Genomic DNA, 21,632 nt, shown 5'->3' with positions numbered 1-21,632 from the left:
ATTTTTTTTACCCTCCACTTACAACTGAATGTAGTTTGTGTGCTATCTATCCTATCAACGTTAAACGAACGACAACTCCAGTTTTTTCCCTATTATTAAGGTCTTTCCTTTTACAAAAGGGAAAGACCTTACTGTATTTCTTCTGTTTATTATTATTATTATTCTTCCGCCAAACTTTGACGAAGTTAGCAGCCTAAACCGTAAGACGTGTCGCTTTCATGTTCACACTTTGTATCGGTGTCATGAATACCTATCTGGAACTCACCCTGTTAGTCGAAATATTTTGTCGGTTCGGAGTAATCCCTCCGTAACCAAAAAACCTTGTTATCGTTCCAACACCGTAACCATAATAGGTAGAAAAATAACTAAGGGTGAAATTTGTTCAGGACCAGACCCCGGTTCTTCGTTACATTTGGATCGAAAAGATTCAACGACTCATTGGTAGGGTTATGCCCCTATGAAAATTAACCGGTGTCGGTTGACCACCAAAACTCAGAAACCGTAAGTCGTAGACACCTAGGATCTTCACCAATCATCATCAATTTATGTATCTTTGAAAAATACCTCAAGGTCAAATTTGTATGTTGACCTTGACCTTTGACCTAACACCTTGTTATGGGATAATCTCAGAAACCATTATACTTACAGAAGTTTTAAATAGTGGAAAATGTTTGGGTCATTACGGCACAACTTTGTTACATTTTGACCGAAGAGATTTGACCTTTTTTTAAGGGGCATAACACCTGTTTTAGGTTTCTGGAAAGACAAAATCATCTTTTACTATATAACCAAAGGTCCTAGACCCATGGGGTCTTCGGCAATGACATTGGGGACTAATGACCTTGACAAAGGTCAAAAGGTCAAAGGTCAAGGTCATGTCCCATATAGCGAATTTGGTGTTTTTAACCTTATTTAAAGGTTTTTCAGTGTGTTTTAAAGCTTTTCAATACATTCTACGTCTATTTGAACATGTATTTTACATTACAAAAGGAAAGACCTCTCAATTGTTCAAGAACAATTGACAGTTTAATATTGTTCATACATCTCTTCTGAAAAAATAATCCACCTCCTTGTTATCACTTAAACTCTGAAACTACAAGTCCAATCGATCCCAAAATTTACAGTCAGCAGGGCATACATGTACTAAAGGTTCATAAAACAACGTGGTGCCGATATCTCTCAAGACTTTTCCTAGAGAAAAAGAATGGCAATGCCGTAAAAATCGCTTGCTAGGTCCGAAATTCTCAATGAAATCCTACAATAAAAATGTCCGCTCCTGGATTGAAAAACTTATCTGTTACAAACTGGTGCTGAAAAATATACATTTTAAGAAAATAATCCTTAAACGTGTTTTAAAGTTACACCGGATCAATTAAATCCAAATCATGCACTGCTGGTGAACTGTGATCAAAATGTCCATTTCCTATTATGACCAAAGAAATTACATTGTGTACATTCCATCTCTATAGATGTTGTCTGTCCAACGTCCCGACCTAAAGAGAAATAAAAAGACTAAGTTTTTCTTAATATAAACACGCGTCACGTGGTGTCTCCTCAATCTGGCGCGCGCGCTGGACCTAAAATAAAATAAAAACTTTCCAAACTAAACATGAAACTTCTCCGGTAACACAATACTAGACCCCTTACAGAAACAAACACATAAACAAACAAACAAACAAACAAAACAAACACCCCCCCCCCCCCACCCAATCAATCTATGTTTCAAAGGGGGAAAGACCGTTTACAATTGCTTTTTGAAAGCAATTGATTTATATTGTAAAAAGGCCTTTTTAACCATTCTGTTCCGTTAATACAAAAAAAAAAAAAAAAAAATCCCCGAGACCCCCTTTTGCCCCCCCCCCCATTTTTTTTACCCTCCACTTACAACTGAATGTAGTTTGTGTGCTATCTATCCTATCAACGTTAAACGAACGACAACTCCAGTTTTTTCCCTATTATATTGTTCATACATCTCTTCTGAAAAAATAATCCACCTCCTTGTTATCACTTAAACTCTGAAACTACAAGTCCAATCGATCCCAAAATTTACAGTCAGCAGGGCATACATGTACTAAAGGTTCATAAAACAACGTGGTGCCGATATCTCTCAAGACTTTTCCTAGAGAAAAAGAATGGCAATGCCGTAAAAATCGCTTGCTAGGTCCGAAATTCTCAATGAAATCCTACAATAAAAATGTCCGCTCCTGGATTGAAAAACTTATCTGTTACAAACTGGTGCTGAAAAATATACATTTTAAGAAAATAATCCTTAAACGTGTTTTAAAGTTACACCGGATCAATTAAATCCAAATCATGCACTGCTGGTGAACTGTGATCAAAATGTCCATTTCCTATTATGACCAAAGAAATTACATTGTGTACATTCCATCTCTATAGATGTTGTCTGTCCAACGTCCCGACCTAAAGAGAAATAAAAAGACTAAGTTTTTCTTAATATAAACACGCGTCACGTGGTGTCTCCTCAATCTGGCGCGCGCGCTGGACCTAAAATAAAATAAAAACTTTCCAAACTAAACATGAAACTTCTCCGGTAACACAATACTAGACCCCTTACAGAAACAAACACATAAACAAACAAACAAACAAACAAAACAAACACCCCCCCCCCCACCCAATCAATCTATGTTTCAAAGGGGGAAAGACCGTTTACAATTGCTTTTTGAAAGCAATTGATTTATATTGTAAAAAGGCCTTTTTAACCATTCTGTTCCGTTAATACAAAAAAAAAAAAAAAAAAATCCCCGAGACCCCCTTTTGCCCCCCCCCCCCCCCCCATTTTTTTTACCCTCCACTTACAACTGAATGTAGTTTGTGTGCTATCTATCCTATCAACGTTAAACGAACGACAACTCCAGTTTTTTCCCTATTATTAAGGTCTTTCCTTTTACAAAAGGGAAAGACCTTACTGTATTTCTTCTGTTTATTATTATTATTATTCTTCCGCCAAACTTTGACGAAGTTAGCAGCCTAAACCGTAAGACGTGTCGCTTTCATGTTCACACTTTGTATCGGTGTCATGAATACCTATCTGGAACTCACCCTGTTAGTCGAAATATTTTGTCGGTTCGGAGTAATCCCTCCGTAACCAAAAAACCTTGTTATCGTTCCAACACCGTAACCATAATAGGTAGAAAAATAACTAAGGGTGAAATTTGTTCAGGACCAGACCCCGGTTCTTCGTTACATTTGGATCGAAAAGATTCAACGACTCATTGGTAGGGTTATGCCCCTATGAAAATTAACCGGTGTCGGTTGACCACCAAAACTCAGAAACCGTAAGTCGTAGACACCTAGGATCTTCACCAATCATCATCAATTTATGTATCTTTGAAAAATACCTCAAGGTCAAATTTGTATGTTGACCTTGACCTTTGACCTAACACCTTGTTATGGGATAATCTCAGAAACCATTATACTTACAGAAGTTTTAAATAGTGGAAAATGTTTGGGTCATTACGGCACAACTTTGTTACATTTTGACCGAAGAGATTTGACCTTTTTTTAAGGGGCATAACACCTGTTTTAGGTTTCTGGAAAGACAAAATCATCTTTTACTATATAACCAAAGGTCCTAGACCCATGGGGTCTTCGGCAATGACATTGGGGACTAATGACCTTGACAAAGGTCAAAAGGTCAAAGGTCAAGGTCATGTCCCATATAGCGAATTTGGTGTTTTTAACCTTATTTAAAGGTTTTTCAGTGTGTTTTAAAGCTTTTCAATACATTCTACGTCTATTTGAACATGTATTTTACATTACAAAAGGAAAGACCTCTCAATTGTTCAAGAACAATTGACAGTTTAATATTGTTCATACATCTCTTCTGAAAAAATAATCCACCTCCTTGTTATCACTTAAACTCTGAAACTACAAGTCCAATCGATCCCAAAATTTACAGTCAGCAGGGCATACATGTACTAAAGGTTCATAAAACAACGTGGTGCCGATATCTCTCAAGACTTTTCCTAGAGAAAAAGAATGGCAATGCCGTAAAAATCGCTTGCTAGGTCCGAAATTCTCAATGAAATCCTACAATAAAAATGTCCGCTCCTGGATTGAAAAACTTATCTGTTACAAACTGGTGCTGAAAAATATACATTTTAAGAAAATAATCCTTAAACGTGTTTTAAAGTTACACCGGATCAATTAAATCCAAATCATGCACTGCTGGTGAACTGTGATCAAAATGTCCATTTCCTATTATGACCAAAGAAATTACATTGTGTACATTCCATCTCTATAGATGTTGTCTGTCCAACGTCCCGACCTAAAGAGAAATAAAAAGACTAAGTTTTTCTTAATATAAACACGCGTCACGTGGTGTCTCCTCAATCTGGCGCGCGCGCTGGACCTAAAATAAAATAAAAACTTTCCAAACTAAACATGAAACTTCTCCGGTAACACAATACTAGACCCCTTACAGAAACAAACACATAAACAAACAAACAAACAAACAAAACAAACACCCCCCCCCCCCACCCAATCAATCTATGTTTCAAAGGGGGAAAGACCGTTTACAATTGCTTTTTGAAAGCAATTGATTTATATTGTAAAAAGGCCTTTTTAACCATTCTGTTCCGTTAATACAAAAAAAAAAAAAAAAAAATCCCCGAGACCCCCTTTTGCCCCCCCCCCCCATTTTTTTTACCCTCCACTTACAACTGAATGTAGTTTGTGTGCTATCTATCCTATCAACGTTAAACGAACGACAACTCCAGTTTTTTCCCTATTATATTGTTCATACATCTCTTCTGAAAAAATAATCCACCTCCTTGTTATCACTTAAACTCTGAAACTACAAGTCCAATCGATCCCAAAATTTACAGTCAGCAGGGCATACATGTACTAAAGGTTCATAAAACAACGTGGTGCCGATATCTCTCAAGACTTTTCCTAGAGAAAAAGAATGGCAATGCCGTAAAAATCGCTTGCTAGGTCCGAAATTCTCAATGAAATCCTACAATAAAAATGTCCGCTCCTGGATTGAAAAACTTATCTGTTACAAACTGGTGCTGAAAAATATACATTTTAAGAAAATAATCCTTAAACGTGTTTTAAAGTTACACCGGATCAATTAAATCCAAATCATGCACTGCTGGTGAACTGTGATCAAAATGTCCATTTCCTATTATGACCAAAGAAATTACATTGTGTACATTCCATCTCTATAGATGTTGTCTGTCCAACGTCCCGACCTAAAGAGAAATAAAAAGACTAAGTTTTTCTTAATATAAACACGCGTCACGTGGTGTCTCCTCAATCTGGCGCGCGCGCTGGACCTAAAATAAAATAAAAACTTTCCAAACTAAACATGAAACTTCTCCGGTAACACAATACTAGACCCCTTACAGAAACAAACACATAAACAAACAAACAAACAAACAAAACAAACACCCCCCCCCCCCCACCCAATCAATCTATGTTTCAAAGGGGGAAAGACCGTTTACAATTGCTTTTTGAAAGCAATTGATTTATATTGTAAAAAGGCCTTTTTAACCATTCTGTTCCGTTAATACAAAAAAAAAAAAAAAAAAATCCCCGAGACCCCCTTTTGCCCCCCCCCCCCCCCCCCCCCCATTTTTTTTACCCTCCACTTACAACTGAATGTAGTTTGTGTGCTATCTATCCTATCAACGTTAAACGAACGACAACTCCAGTTTTTTCCCTATTATATTGTTCATACATCTCTTCTGAAAAAATAATCCACCTCCTTGTTATCACTTAAACTCTGAAACTACAAGTCCAATCGATCCCAAAATTTACAGTCAGCAGGGCATACATGTACTAAAGGTTCATAAAACAACGTGGTGCCGATATCTCTCAAGACTTTTCCTAGAGAAAAAGAATGGCAATGCCGTAAAAATCGCTTGCTAGGTCCGAAATTCTCAATGAAATCCTACAATAAAAATGTCCGCTCCTGGATTGAAAAACTTATCTGTTACAAACTGGTGCTGAAAAATATACATTTTAAGAAAATAATCCTTAAACGTGTTTTAAAGTTACACCGGATCAATTAAATCCAAATCATGCACTGCTGGTGAACTGTGATCAAAATGTCCATTTCCTATTATGACCAAAGAAATTACATTGTGTACATTCCATCTCTATAGATGTTGTCTGTCCAACGTCCCGACCTAAAGAGAAATAAAAAGACTAAGTTTTTCTTAATATAAACACGCGTCACGTGGTGTCTCCTCAATCTGGCGCGCGCGCTGGACCTAAAATAAAATAAAAACTTTCCAAACTAAACATGAAACTTCTCCGGTAACACAATACTAGACCCCTTACAGAAACAAACACATAAACAAACAAACAAACAAACAAAACAAACACCCCCCCCCCCACCCAATCAATCTATGTTTCAAAGGGGGAAAGACCGTTTACAATTGCTTTTTGAAAGCAATTGATTTATATTGTAAAAAGGCCTTTTTAACCATTCTGTTCCGTTAATACAAAAAAAAAAAAAAAAAAATCCCCGAGACCCCCTTTTGCCCCCCCCCCCCCCCATTTTTTTTACCCTCCACTTACAACTGAATGTAGTTTGTGTGCTATCTATCCTATCAACGTTAAACGAACGACAACTCCAGTTTTTTCCCTATTATTAAGGTCTTTCCTTTCTTAAATGGAAAGACCTTACTGTATTTCGTTTGTTTATTATTATTATTATTATTCTTTTTCCTCGTCCGTTTTCAAAGTCAAAAATCAAGAAAAGTACGCAACATATATAAATGATCTTTGGTACCATGTATCAGGGGTATAATATCTATTTTGTATTAGAATAACCAAGGTTTACTGTTTACCTTATAGGAGTTATCTCCCCAATTACAAAAAACACTGTTATCACTACTCCTCATAAACTATAAGACTTAGCGGCAAATGTTTTTTTTTAAAATGTTCCTTGCCAAAAGTTACAACTTCAAATAACTTTAACCGAAGCGATCCAGTGACCTTTTATAGGAGTTATTTCCCCTTGAAAATTTAAATTTTCGATTTGCATATAAATCTCATGAACCGTAAGTCATAAAGACTGCGGGTCTTCAGATTTGAGTTCATTGGACCAAAACTAGAAAATATAGGTCAAGGTCAAAGGTCAAGGTCATATTTTAGATTTTCAAAAGTTTTTCATTTCCCTATAACTATTGAACGGTTATAGATACAGAAAAATTAAGCAGTGAAAAATGATTGGTACTTCAAGGGGCAACTTTATTACATTATGACTATACTGATTTTACCATCATGTAAGGGACATGACTCCCATTGATGGTTTTTAAAAAGCCATTTTTAGGCAAAACTCTTTAACAAAAGTTCCTTGACCCATATGGTCTTTTGCAATGACCTTGTGGAGCAATGACCTTGACGAAGGTCACAAGGTCAAAGGTCAAGGTCATCAAATTATGTGTTTTTTGCACTATTTGAACAGTTTTATGTGTGTTTGAATTCCAATCAATCAATCAATCAATCAATCAATCAATTAATCAATCAATCAATCAATCAATCAATCAATCAATCAATCAATCAATCAATCAAACAATCAATCAATCAATCAATCAATCAATCAATCAATCAATCAATCAAATCAAGTTTCCGTTTCATGTGTTTAATACGGGATCCAAGGTCTCTTTTTTTCGCTTGTTTTAATTGACCCTTTCCAACGTGTTTAACCAACGTGTTAAACCAACATGTTTAACCAATGTGTTTAACCAACCAATCAACTAACCAATCAATCAATGCATGTTTCCGTTTCATGTGTTTCATACGGGATCCAAGGTTTTTTTTTCGCTTGTTTTAATTCAGCCTATCCAACCAACGTGTTTAACCAACGTGTTTAACCAACTTGTGAAACCAACATGTTTAACCAACGTGTTTAACTAACCAATCAATCAATGCATGTTTCCGTTTCTTGTGTTTCATACGGGATCCAAGGTTTTTTTTCGCTTGTTTTAATTGAGCCTATCCAACCAACGTGTTTAACCAACGTGTTTAACCAACGTGTTTAACCAACGTGTTTAACCAACATGTTTAACCAACGTGTTTAACCAACCAACCAATCACTCAATGCATGTCACGTTTCATGTGTTTCATACGGGATCCAAGGTTGGGTTTTTTTGCTTGTTTTAATTGACCTTTTCCAACGTGTTTAACCAATCAACGTGTTTAACCAACGTGTTTAACCAACATGTTAAACCAACGTGTTTAACTAACCAACCAACGTGTTTAACCAACCAACCAATCAATCAATGGCTTGTTTTAATTGAGCCTATCCAACCAACGTGTTTAACCAACATGTTTAACCAACGTGTTTAACTAACCAACCAACGTGTTTAACCAACCAACCAATCACTCAATGCATGTCACGTTTCATGTGTTTCATACGGGATCCAAGGTTGTTTTTTTTTGCTTGTTTTAATTGACCTTTTCCAACGTGTTTAACCAACGTGTTTAACCAACGTGTTTAACTAACCAACCAACGTGTTTAACCAACCAACCAACGTGTTTAACCAACCAACCAACCAATCAATCAATGCATGTCACTTTTCTTATGTTTCATACGGGATCCAAGGTTTTTTTTTCGCTTGTTTTAATTGAGCCTATCCAACCAACGTGTTTAACCAACGTGTTTAACCAACATGTTTAACCAACGTGTTTAACTAACCAACCAACGTGTTTAACCAACCAACCAATCAATCAATGCATGTCACGTTTCATGTGTTTCATACGGGATCCAAGGTTGTTTTTTTTTGCTTGTTTTAATTGACCTTTTCCAACGTGTTTAACCAATCAACGTGTTTAACCAACGTGTTTAATCAACATGTTTAACCAACGTGTTTAGCTTACCAACCAATGTGTTTAACCAACCAACCAATCAATCAATGCGAGTCACGTTTCATGTGTTTCATACGGGATCCAAGTTTTTTTTCGCTTGTTTTAATTGAGCCTATCCAACCAACGTGTTTAACCAACATGTTTAACCAACGTGTTTAACTAACCAACCAACGTGTTTAACCAACCAACCAATCAATCAATGCATGTCACGTTTCATGTGTTTCATACGGGATCCAAGGTTGTTTTTTTTTTGCTTGTTTTAATTGACCCTTTCCAACGTGTTTAACCAATCAACGTGTTTAACCAACATGTTTAACCAACATGTTTAACCAACATGTTAAACCAACGTGTTTAACTTACCAACCAATGTGTTTAACCAACCAACCAATCAATCAAGGCATGTCGCGTTTCATGTGTTTCATACGGGATCCAAGGTTTTTTTTTCGCTTGTTTTAATTGAGCCTATCTTACCAACGTGTTTAACCAACGTCTTTAACCAACGTGTTTAACCAACATGTTTAACCAACGTGTTTAACTAACCAACCAACGTGTTTAACCAACCAACCAATCAATCAATGCATGTCACGTTTCATGTGTTTCATAAGGGATCGAAGTTTTTTTCCCCGCTTGTTTTAATTGAGCCTATCCAACCAACGTGTTTAACCAACGTGTTTAACCAACATATTTCACCAACGTGTTTAACTAACTAACCAACGTGTTTAACTAACCAACCAACGTGTTTAACCAACCAACCAATCATTCAATGCATGTCACGTGTTATGTGTTTCATACGGGATCCAAGGTTTTTTTTTCGCTTGTTTTAATAGAGCCTATCAAACCAACGTGTTTAACCAACGTGTTTAACCAACATGTTTAACCAACGTGTTTAACTAACCAACCAACCAACCAATCAATCAATGCATGTTCCGTTTCATGTGTTTAATACGGGATCCAAGGTCTCTTTTTTTTTATTTAATTGACCCTTTCCAACGTGTTTAACCAACATGTTTAACCAACCAATGTGTTTAAGCAACGTGTTTAACCAACCAATGTGTTTAACCAACCAATCAATCAATCTATTTCATTAATTAATGCATGTTTCCGTTTCATGTGTTTAATACGGAATCCAAAGTCTCTTTTTTCCGCCTGTTTCAAGAGACTCCATATCAAGTGTTTAACTAATAAACCAATCAACCAACCAACTAATCAATAAATTTATCAATCAATATATATGATATTTTTATTTATGACAGTATAATTAAAAGAAAATGGAAGGAAAGACCTATCAATTATTCAAGAAGAATTGAACTTTAATATTGTTCATACATCTCTTCTGAAAAAATAATCCACCTCCTTGTTATCACTTAAACTCTGAAACTACAAGTCCAATCGATCCCAAAATTTACAGTCAGCAGGGCATACATGTACTAAAGGTTCATAAAACAACGTGGTGCCGATATCTCTCAAGACTTTTCCTAGAGAAAAAGAATGGCAATGCCGTAAAAATCGCTTGCTAGGTCCGAAATTCTCAATGAAATCCTACAATAAAAATGTCCGCTCCTGGATTGAAAAACTTATCTGTTACAAACTGGTGCTGAAAAATATACATTTTAAGAAAATAATCCTTAAACGTGTTTTAAAGTTACACCGGATCAATTAAATCCAAATCATGCACTGCTGGTGAACTGTGATCAAAATGTCCATTTCCTATTATGACCAAAGAAATTACATTGTGTACATTCCATCTCTATAGATGTTGTCTGTCCAACGTCCCGACCTAAAGAGAAATAAAAAGACTAAGTTTTTCTTAATATAAACACGCGTCACGTGGTGTCTCCTCAATCTGGCGCGCGCGCTGGACCTAAAATAAAATAAAAACTTTCCAAACTAAACATGAAACTTCTCCGGTAACACAATACTAGACCCCTTACAGAAACAAACACATAAACAAACAAACAAACAAACAAAACAAACACCCCCCCCCCCCACCCAATCAATCTATGTTTCAAAGGGGGAAAGACCGTTTACAATTGCTTTTTGAAAGCAATTGATTTATATTGTAAAAAGGCCTTTTTAACCATTCTGTTCCGTTAATACAAAAAAAAAAAAAAAAAAATCCCCGAGACCCCCTTTTGCCCCCCCCCCCCCCCCCCCCCCCATTTTTTTTACCCTCCACTTACAACTGAATGTAGTTTGTGTGCTATCTATCCTATCAACGTTAAACGAACGACAACTCCAGTTTTTTCCCTATTATATTGTTCATACATCTCTTCTGAAAAAATAATCCACCTCCTTGTTATCACTTAAACTCTGAAACTACAAGTCCAATCGATCCCAAAATTTACAGTCAGCAGGGCATACATGTACTAAAGGTTCATAAAACAACGTGGTGCCGATATCTCTCAAGACTTTTCCTAGAGAAAAAGAATGGCAATGCCGTAAAAATCGCTTGCTAGGTCCGAAATTCTCAATGAAATCCTACAATAAAAATGTCCGCTCCTGGATTGAAAAACTTATCTGTTACAAACTGGTGCTGAAAAATATACATTTTAAGAAAATAATCCTTAAACGTGTTTTAAAGTTACACCGGATCAATTAAATCCAAATCATGCACTGCTGGTGAACTGTGATCAAAATGTCCATTTCCTATTATGACCAAAGAAATTACATTGTGTACATTCCATCTCTATAGATGTTGTCTGTCCAACGTCCCGACCTAAAGAGAAATAAAAAGACTAAGTTTTTCTTAATATAAACACGCGTCACGTGGTGTCTCCTCAATCTGGCGCGCGCGCTGGACCTAAAATAAAATAAAAACTTTCCAAACTAAACATGAAACTTCTCCGGTAACACAATACTAGACCCCTTACAGAAACAAACACATAAACAAACAAACAAACAAACAAAACAAACACCCCCCCCCCCACCCAATCAATCTATGTTTCAAAGGGGGAAAGACCGTTTACAATTGCTTTTTGAAAGCAATTGATTTATATTGTAAAAAGGCCTTTTTAACCATTCTGTTCCGTTAATACAAAAAAAAAAAAAAAAAAATCCCCGAGACCCCCTTTTGCCCCCCCCCCCCCCATTTTTTTTACCCTCCACTTACAACTGAATGTAGTTTGTGTGCTATCTATCCTATCAACGTTAAACGAACGACAACTCCAGTTTTTTCCCTATTATTAAGGTCTTTCCTTTCTTAAATGGAAAGACCTTACTGTATTTCGTTTGTTTATTATTATTATTATTATTCTTTTTCCTCGTCCGTTTTCAAAGTCAAAAATCAAGAAAAGTACGCAACATATATAAATGATCTTTGGTACCATGTATCAGGGGTATAATATCTATTTTGTATTAGAATAACCAAGGTTTACTGTTTACCTTATAGGAGTTATCTCCCCAATTACAAAAAACACTGTTATCACTACTCCTCATAAACTATAAGACTTAGCGGCAAATGTTTTTTTTTAAAATGTTCCTTGCCAAAAGTTACAACTTCAAATAACTTTAACCGAAGCGATCCAGTGACCTTTTATAGGAGTTATTTCCCCTTGAAAATTTAAATTTTCGATTTGCATATAAATCTCATGAACCGTAAGTCATAAAGACTGCGGGTCTTCAGATTTGAGTTCATTGGACCAAAACTAGAAAATATAGGTCAAGGTCAAAGGTCAAGGTCATATTTTAGATTTTCAAAAGTTTTTCATTTCCCTATAACTATTGAACGGTTATAGATACAGAAAAATTAAGCAGTGAAAAATGATTGGTACTTCAAGGGGCAACTTTATTACATTATGACTATACTGATTTTACCATCATGTAAGGGACATGACTCCCATTGATGGTTTTTAAAAAGCCATTTTTAGGCAAAACTCTTTAACAAAAGTTCCTTGACCCATATGGTCTTTTGCAATGACCTTGTGGAGCAATGACCTTGACGAAGGTCACAAGGTCAAAGGTCAAGGTCATCAAATTATGTGTTTTTTGCACTATTTGAACAGTTTTATGTGTGTTTGAATTCCAATCAATCAATCAATCAATCAATCAATCAATTAATCAATCAATCAATCAATCAATCAATCAATCAATCAATCAATCAATCAATCAAACAATCAATCAATCAATCAATCAATCAATCAATCAATCAATCAATCAAATCAAGTTTCCGTTTCATGTGTTTAATACGGGATCCAAGGTCTCTTTTTTTCGCTTGTTTTAATTGACCCTTTCCAACGTGTTTAACCAACGTGTTAAACCAACATGTTTAACCAATGTGTTTAACCAACCAATCAACTAACCAATCAATCAATGCATGTTTCCGTTTCATGTGTTTCATACGGGATCCAAGGTTTTTTTTTCGCTTGTTTTAATTCAGCCTATCCAACCAACGTGTTTAACCAACGTGTTTAACCAACTTGTGAAACCAACATGTTTAACCAACGTGTTTAACTAACCAATCAATCAATGCATGTTTCCGTTTCTTGTGTTTCATACGGGATCCAAGGTTTTTTTTCGCTTGTTTTAATTGAGCCTATCCAACCAACGTGTTTAACCAACGTGTTTAACCAACGTGTTTAACCAACGTGTTTAACCAACATGTTTAACCAACGTGTTTAACCAACCAACCAATCACTCAATGCATGTCACGTTTCATGTGTTTCATACGGGATCCAAGGTTGGGTTTTTTTGCTTGTTTTAATTGACCTTTTCCAACGTGTTTAACCAATCAACGTGTTTAACCAACGTGTTTAACCAACGTGTTTAACCAACATGTTAAACCAACGTGTTTAACTAACCAACCAACGTGTTTAACCAACCAACCAATCAATCAATGGCTTGTTTTAATTGAGCCTATCCAACCAACGTGTTTAACCAACATGTTTAACCAACGTGTTTAACTAACCAACCAACGTGTTTAACCAACCAACCAATCACTCAATGCATGTCACGTTTCATGTGTTTCATACGGGATCCAAGGTTGTTTTTTTTTGCTTGTTTTAATTGACCTTTTCCAACGTGTTTAACCAACGTGTTTAACCAACGTGTTTAACTAACCAACCAACGTGTTTAACCAACCAACCAACGTGTTTAACCAACCAACCAACCAATCAATCAATGCATGTCACTTTTCTTATGTTTCATACGGGATCCAAGGTTTTTTTTTCGCTTGTTTTAATTGAGCCTATCCAACCAACGTGTTTAACCAACGTGTTTAACCAACATGTTTAACCAACGTGTTTAACTAACCAACCAACGTGTTTAACCAACCAACCAATCAATCAATGCATGTCACGTTTCATGTGTTTCATACGGGATCCAAGGTTGTTTTTTTTTGCTTGTTTTAATTGACCTTTTCCAACGTGTTTAACCAATCAACGTGTTTAACCAACGTGTTTAATCAACATGTTTAACCAACGTGTTTAGCTTACCAACCAATGTGTTTAACCAACCAACCAATCAATCAATGCGAGTCACGTTTCATGTGTTTCATACGGGATCCAAGTTTTTTTTCGCTTGTTTTAATTGAGCCTATCCAACCAACGTGTTTAACCAACATGTTTAACCAACGTGTTTAACTAACCAACCAACGTGTTTAACCAACCAACCAATCAATCAATGCATGTCACGTTTCATGTGTTTCATACGGGATCCAAGGTTGTTTTTTTTTTGCTTGTTTTAATTGACCCTTTCCAACGTGTTTAACCAATCAACGTGTTTAACCAACATGTTTAACCAACATGTTTAACCAACATGTTAAACCAACGTGTTTAACTTACCAACCAATGTGTTTAACCAACCAACCAATCAATCAAGGCATGTCGCGTTTCATGTGTTTCATACGGGATCCAAGGTTTTTTTTTCGCTTGTTTTAATTGAGCCTATCTTACCAACGTGTTTAACCAACGTCTTTAACCAACGTGTTTAACCAACATGTTTAACCAACGTGTTTAACTAACCAACCAACGTGTTTAACCAACCAACCAATCAATCAATGCATGTCACGTTTCATGTGTTTCATAAGGGATCGAAGTTTTTTTCCCCGCTTGTTTTAATTGAGCCTATCCAACCAACGTGTTTAACCAACGTGTTTAACCAACATATTTCACCAACGTGTTTAACTAACTAACCAACGTGTTTAACTAACCAACCAACGTGTTTAACCAACCAACCAATCATTCAATGCATGTCACGTGTTATGTGTTTCATACGGGATCCAAGGTTTTTTTTTCGCTTGTTTTAATAGAGCCTATCAAACCAACGTGTTTAACCAACGTGTTTAACCAACGTGTTTAACCAACATGTTTAACCAACGTGTTTAACTAACCAACCAACCAACCAATCAATCAATGCATGTTCCGTTTCATGTGTTTAATACGGGATCCAAGGTCTCTTTTTTTTTATTTAATTGACCCTTTCCAACGTGTTTAACCAACATGTTTAACCAACCAATGTGTTTAAGCAACGTGTTTAACCAACCAATGTGTTTAACCAACCAATCAATCAATCTATTTCATTAATTAATGCATGTTTCCGTTTCATGTGTTTAATACGGAATCCAAAGTCTCTTTTTTCCGCCTGTTTCAAGAGACTCCATATCAAGTGTTTAACTAATAAACCAATCAACCAACCAACTAATCAATAAATTTATCAATCAATATATATGATATTTTTATTTATGACAGTATAATTAAAAGAAAATGGAAGGAAAGACCTATCAATTATTCAAGAAGAATTGAACTTTAATATTGTTCATACATCTCTTCTGAAAAAATAATCCACCTCCTTGTTATCACTTAAACTCTGAAACTACAAGTCCAATCGATCCCAAAATTTACAGTCAGCAGGGCATACATGTACTAAAGGTTCATAAAACAACGTGGTGCCGATATCTCTCAAGACTTTTCCTAGAGAAAAAGAATGGCAATGCCGTAAAAATCGCTTGCTAGGTCCGAAATTCTCAATGAAATCCTACAATAAAAATGTCCGCTCCTGGATTGAAAAACTTATCTGTTACAAACTGGTGCTGAAAAATATACATTTTAAGAAAATAATCCTTAAACGTGTTTTAAAGTTACACCGGATCAATTAAATCCAAATCATGCACTGCTGGTGAACTGTGATCAAAATGTCCATTTCCTATTATGACCAAAGAAATTACATTGTGTACATTCCATCTCTATAGATGTTGTCTGTCCAACGTCCCGACCTAAAGAGAAATAAAAAGACTAAGTTTTTCTTAATATAAACACGCGTCACGTGGTGTCTCCTCAATCTGGCGCGCGCGCTGGACCTAAAATAAAATAAAAACTTTCCAAACTAAACATGAAACTTCTCCGGTAACACAATACTAGACCCCTTACAGAAACAAACACATAAACAAACAAACAAACAAACAAAACAAACACCCCCCCCCACCCAATCAATCTATGTTTCAAAGGGGGAAAGACCGTTTACAATTGCTTTTTGAAAGCAATTGATTTATATTGTAAAAAGGCCTTTTTAACCATTCTGTTCCGTTAATACAAAAAAAAAAAAAAAAAAATCCCCGAGACCCCCTTTTGCCCCCCCCCCCCCCCCCCCATTTTTTTTACCCTCCACTTACAACTGAATGTAGTTTGTGTGCTATCTATCCTATCAACGTTAAACGAACGACAACTCCAGTTTTTTCCCTATTATATTGTTCATACATCTCTTCTGAAAAAATAATCCACCTCCTTGTTATCACTTAAACTCTGAAACTACAAGTCCAATCGATCCCAAAATTTACAGTCAGCAGGGCATACATGTACTAAAGGTTCATAAAACAACGTGGTGCCGATATCTCTCAAGACTTTTCCTAGAGAAAAAGAATGGCAATGCCGTAAAAATCGCTTGCTAGGTCCGAAATTCTCAATGAAATCCTACAATAAAAATGTCCGCTCCTGGATTGAAAAACTTATCTGTTACAAACTGGTGCTGAAAAATATACATTTTAAGAAAATAATCCTTAAACGTGTTTTAAAGTTACACCGGATCAATTAAATCCAAATCATGCACTGCTGGTGAACTGTGATCAAAATGTCCATTTCCTATTATGACCAAAGAAATTACATTGTGTACATTCCATCTCTATAGATGTTGTCTGTCCAACGTCCCGACCTAAAGAGAAATAAAAAGACTAAGTTTTTCTTAATATAAACACGCGTCACGTGGTGTCTCCTCAATCTGGCGCGCGCGCTGGACCTAAAATAAAATAAAAACTTTCCAAACTAAACATGAAACTTCTCCGGTAACACAATACTAGACCCCTTACAGAAACAAACACATAAACAAACAAACAAACAAACAAAACAAACACCCCCCCCCCCCACCCAATCAATCTATGTTTCAAAGGGGGAAAGACCGTTTACAATTGCTTTTTGAAAGCAATTGATTTATATTGTAAAAAGGCCTTTTTAACCATTCTGTTCCGTTAATACAAAAAAAAAAAAAAAAAAATCCCCGAGACCCCCTTTTGCCCCCCCCCCCCCCCATTTTTTTTACCCTCCACTTACAACTGAATGTAGTTTGTGTGCTATCTATCCTATCAACGTTAAACGAACGACAACTCCAGTTTTTTCCCTATTATTAAGGTCTTTCCTTTCTTAAATGGAAAGACCTTACTGTATTTCGTTTGTTTATTATTATTATTATTATTCTTTTTCCTCGTCCGTTTTCAAAGTCAAAAATCAAGAAAAGTACGCAACATATCCAAATGATCTTTAGTATCATGTATCAGGGGTATAATATCTATCTTGTATTAGAATAACCAAGGTTTACTGTTTACCTTATAGGAGTTATCTCCCCAATTACAAAAAACACTGTTATCACTACTCCTCATAAACTATAAGACTTAGCGGCAAATGGTTTTTTTTTAAATGTTCCTTGCCAAAAGTTACAACTTCAAATAACTTTAACCGAAGCGATCCAGTGACCTATTATAGGAGTTATTTCCACTTGAATATTTAAATTTTCGATATGCATATAAATTTCATGAACCGTAAGTCATAAAGACTGCGGGTCTTCAGATTTGAGTTCATTGGACCAAAACTAGAAAATATAGGTCAAGGTCAAAGGTCAAGGTCATATTTTAGATTTTCAAAAGTTTTTCATTTCCCTATAACTATTGAACGGTTATAGATACAGAAATATTAAGCAGTTGAAAATGATTGGTACTTCAAGGGGCAACTTTTTTACATTATGACTATACTGATTTTACCATCATGTAAGGGACATAACTCCCATTGATGGTTTTTAAAAAGCCATTTTTAGGCAAAACTCTTTAACAAAAGGTCCTTGACCCATACGGTCTTTTGCAATGACCTTGTGGAGCAATGACCTTGACGAAGGTCACAAGGTCAAAGGTCAAGGTCATCAAATTATGTGTTTTTTGGCACTATTTAAACAGTTTTATGTGTGTTTGAATTCCAACCAATCAATCAATCAATCAATCAATCAATCAATCAATCAATCAATCAAAGCAAGTTTCCGTTTCATGTGTTTAATACGGGATCCAAGGTCTCTTTTTTTTGCTTGTTTTAATTGACACTTTCCAACGTGTTTAACCAACGTGTTTAACCAACGTGTTTAACCTACATGTTTTACCAACGTGTTTAACCAACCAACCAACCAACCAACCAACCAATCAATCAATGCATGTTTCTGTTTCATGTGTTTCATACGGGATCCAGTGTTGTTTTTTTTCGCTTGTTTTAATTCAGCCTATCCAACCAACGTGTTTAACCAACGTGTTTAACCAACGTGTTTCACCAACGTGTTAAACCAACATGTTTAACCAACGTGTTTAATTAACCAACCAACGTGTTTAACTAACCAATCAATCAATGCATGTTTCCGTTTCAAACAAAACAAACAAACACCCCCCCCCCCCCCAAATCAATCTATGTTTCAAAGGGGGAAAGACCGTTTACAATTGCTTTTTGAAAGCAATTGATTTATATTATTGTTCTTACATCTCTTCTGAAAAAAAAATCCACCTCCTTGTTATCACTTAAACTCTGAAACTACAAGTCCAATCGATCCCAAAATTTACAGTCAGCAGGGCATACATGTACTAAAGGTTCATAAAACAACGTGGTGCCGATATCTCTCAAGACTTTTCCTAGAGAAAAAGAATGGCAATGCCGTAAAAATCGCTTGCTAGGTCCGTAATTCTCAATGAAATCCTACAATAAAAATGTCCGCTCCTGGATTGAAAAACTTATCTGTTACAAACTGGTGCTGAAAAATATACATTTTAAGAAAATAATCCTTAAACGTGTTTTAAAGTTACACCGGATCAATTAAATCCAAATCATGCACTGCTGGTGAACTGTGATCAAAATGTCCATTTCCTATTATGACCAAAGAAATTACATTGTGTACATTCCATCTCTATAGATGTTGTCTGTCCAACGTCCCGACCTAAAGAGAAATAAAAAGACTAAGTTTTTCTTAATATAAACACGCGTCACGTGGTGTCTCCTCAATCTGGCGCGCGCGCTGGACCTAAAATAAAATAAAAACTTTCCAAACTAAACATGAAACTTCTCCGGTAACACAATACTAGACCCCTTACAGAAACAAACACATAAACAAACAAACAAACAAACAAAACAAACACCCCCCCCCCCCACCCAATCAATCTATGTTTCAAAGGGGGAAAGACCGTTTACAATTGCTTTTTGAAAGCAATTGATTTATATTGTAAAAAGGCCTTTTTAACCATTCTGTTCCGTTAATACAAAAAAAAAAAAAAAAAAATCCCCGAGACCCCCTTTTGCCCCCCCCCCCCCCCATTTTTTTTACCCTCCACTTACAACTGAATGTAGTTTGTGTGCTATCTATCCTATCAACGTTAAACGAACGACAACTCCAGTTTTTTCCCTATTATTAAGGTCTTTCCTTTCTTAAATGGAAAGACCTTACTGTATTTCGTTTGTTTATTATTATTATTATTATTCTTTTTCCTCGTCCGTTTTCAAAGTCAAAAATCAAGAAAAGTACGCAACATATCCAAATGATCTTTAGTATCATGTATCAGGGGTATAATATCTATCTTGTATTAGAATAACCAAGGTTTACTGTTTACCTTATAGGAGTTATCTCCCCAATTACAAAAAACACTGTTATCACTACTCCTCATAAACTATAAGACTTAGCGGCAAATGGTTTTTTTTTAAATGTTCCTTGCCAAAAGTTACAACTTCAAATAACTTTAACCGAAGCGATCCAGTGACCTATTATAGGAGTTATTTCCACTTGAATATTTAAATTTTCGATATGCATATAAATTTCATGAACCGTAAGTCATAAAGACTGCGGGTCTTCAGATTTGAGTTCATTGGACCAAAACTAGAAAATATAGGTCAAGGTCAAAGGTCAAGGTCATATTTTAGATTTTCAAAAGTTTTTCATTTCCCTATAACTATTGAACGGTTATAGATACAGAAATATTAAGCAGTTGAAAATGATTGGTACTTCAAGGGGCAACTTTTTTACATTATGACTATACTGATTTTACCATCATGTAAGGGACATAACTCCCATTGATGGTTTTTAAAAAGCCATTTTTAGGCAAAACTCTTTAACAAAAGGTCCTTGACCCATACGGTCTTTTGCAATGACCTTGTGGAGCAATGACCTTGACGAAGGTCACAAGGTCAAAGGTCAAGGTCATCAAATTATGTGTTTTTTGGCACTATTTAAACAGTTTTATGTGTGTTTGAATTCCAACCAATCAATCAATCAATCAATCAATCAATCAATCAATCAATCAATCAAAGCAAGTTTCCGTTTCATGTGTTTAATACGGGATCCAAGGTCTCTTTTTTTTGCTTGTTTTAATTGACACTTTCCAACGTGTTTAACCAACGTGTTTAACCAACGTGTTTAACCTACATGTTTTACCAACGTGTTTAACCAACCAACCAACCAACCAACCAACCAATCAATCAATGCATGTTTCTGTTTCATGTGTTTCATACGGGATCCAGTGTTGTTTTTTTTCGCTTGTTTTAATTCAGCCTATCCAACCAACGTGTTTAACCAACGTGTTTAACCAACGTGTTTCACCAACGTGTTAAACCAACATGTTTAACCAACGTGTTTAATTAACCAACCAACGTGTTTAACTAACCAATCAATCAATGCATGTTTCCGTTTCAAACAAAACAAACAAACACCCCCCCCCCCCCCAAATCAATCTATGTTTCAAAGGGGGAAAGACCGTTTACAATTGCTTTTTGAAAGCAATTGATTTATATTATTGTTCTTACATCTCTTCTGAAAAAAAAATCCACCTCCTTGTTATCACTTAAACTCTGAAACTACAAGTCCAATCGATCCCAAAATTTACAGTCAGCAGGGCATACATGTACTAAAGGTTCATAAAACAACGTGGTGCCGATATCTCTCAAGACTTTTCCTAGAGAAAAAGAATGGCAATGCCGTAAAAATCGCTTGCTAGGTCCGTAATTCTCAATGAAATCCTACAATAAAAATGTCCGCTCCTGGATTGAAAAACTTATCTGTTACAAACTGGTGCTGAAAAATATACATTTTAAGAAAATAATCCTTAAACGTGTTTTAAAGTTACACCGGATCAATTAAATCCAAATCATGCACTGCTGGTGAACTGTGATCAAAATGTCAATTTCCTATAATGACCAAAGAAATTACATTGTGTACATTCCATCTCTATAGATGTTGTCTGTCCAACGTCCCGACCTAAAGAGAAATAAAAAGACTAAGTTTTTCTTAATATAAAC

Source organism: Mytilus trossulus, unplaced genomic scaffold (assembly GCF_036588685.1).
Source record: "Mytilus trossulus isolate FHL-02 unplaced genomic scaffold, PNRI_Mtr1.1.1.hap1 h1tg000733l__unscaffolded, whole genome shotgun sequence".
Classification (NCBI taxonomy): Eukaryota; Metazoa; Mollusca; class Bivalvia; order Mytilida; family Mytilidae; genus Mytilus; species Mytilus trossulus.
This window is presented reverse-complemented; position numbering follows the sequence as displayed.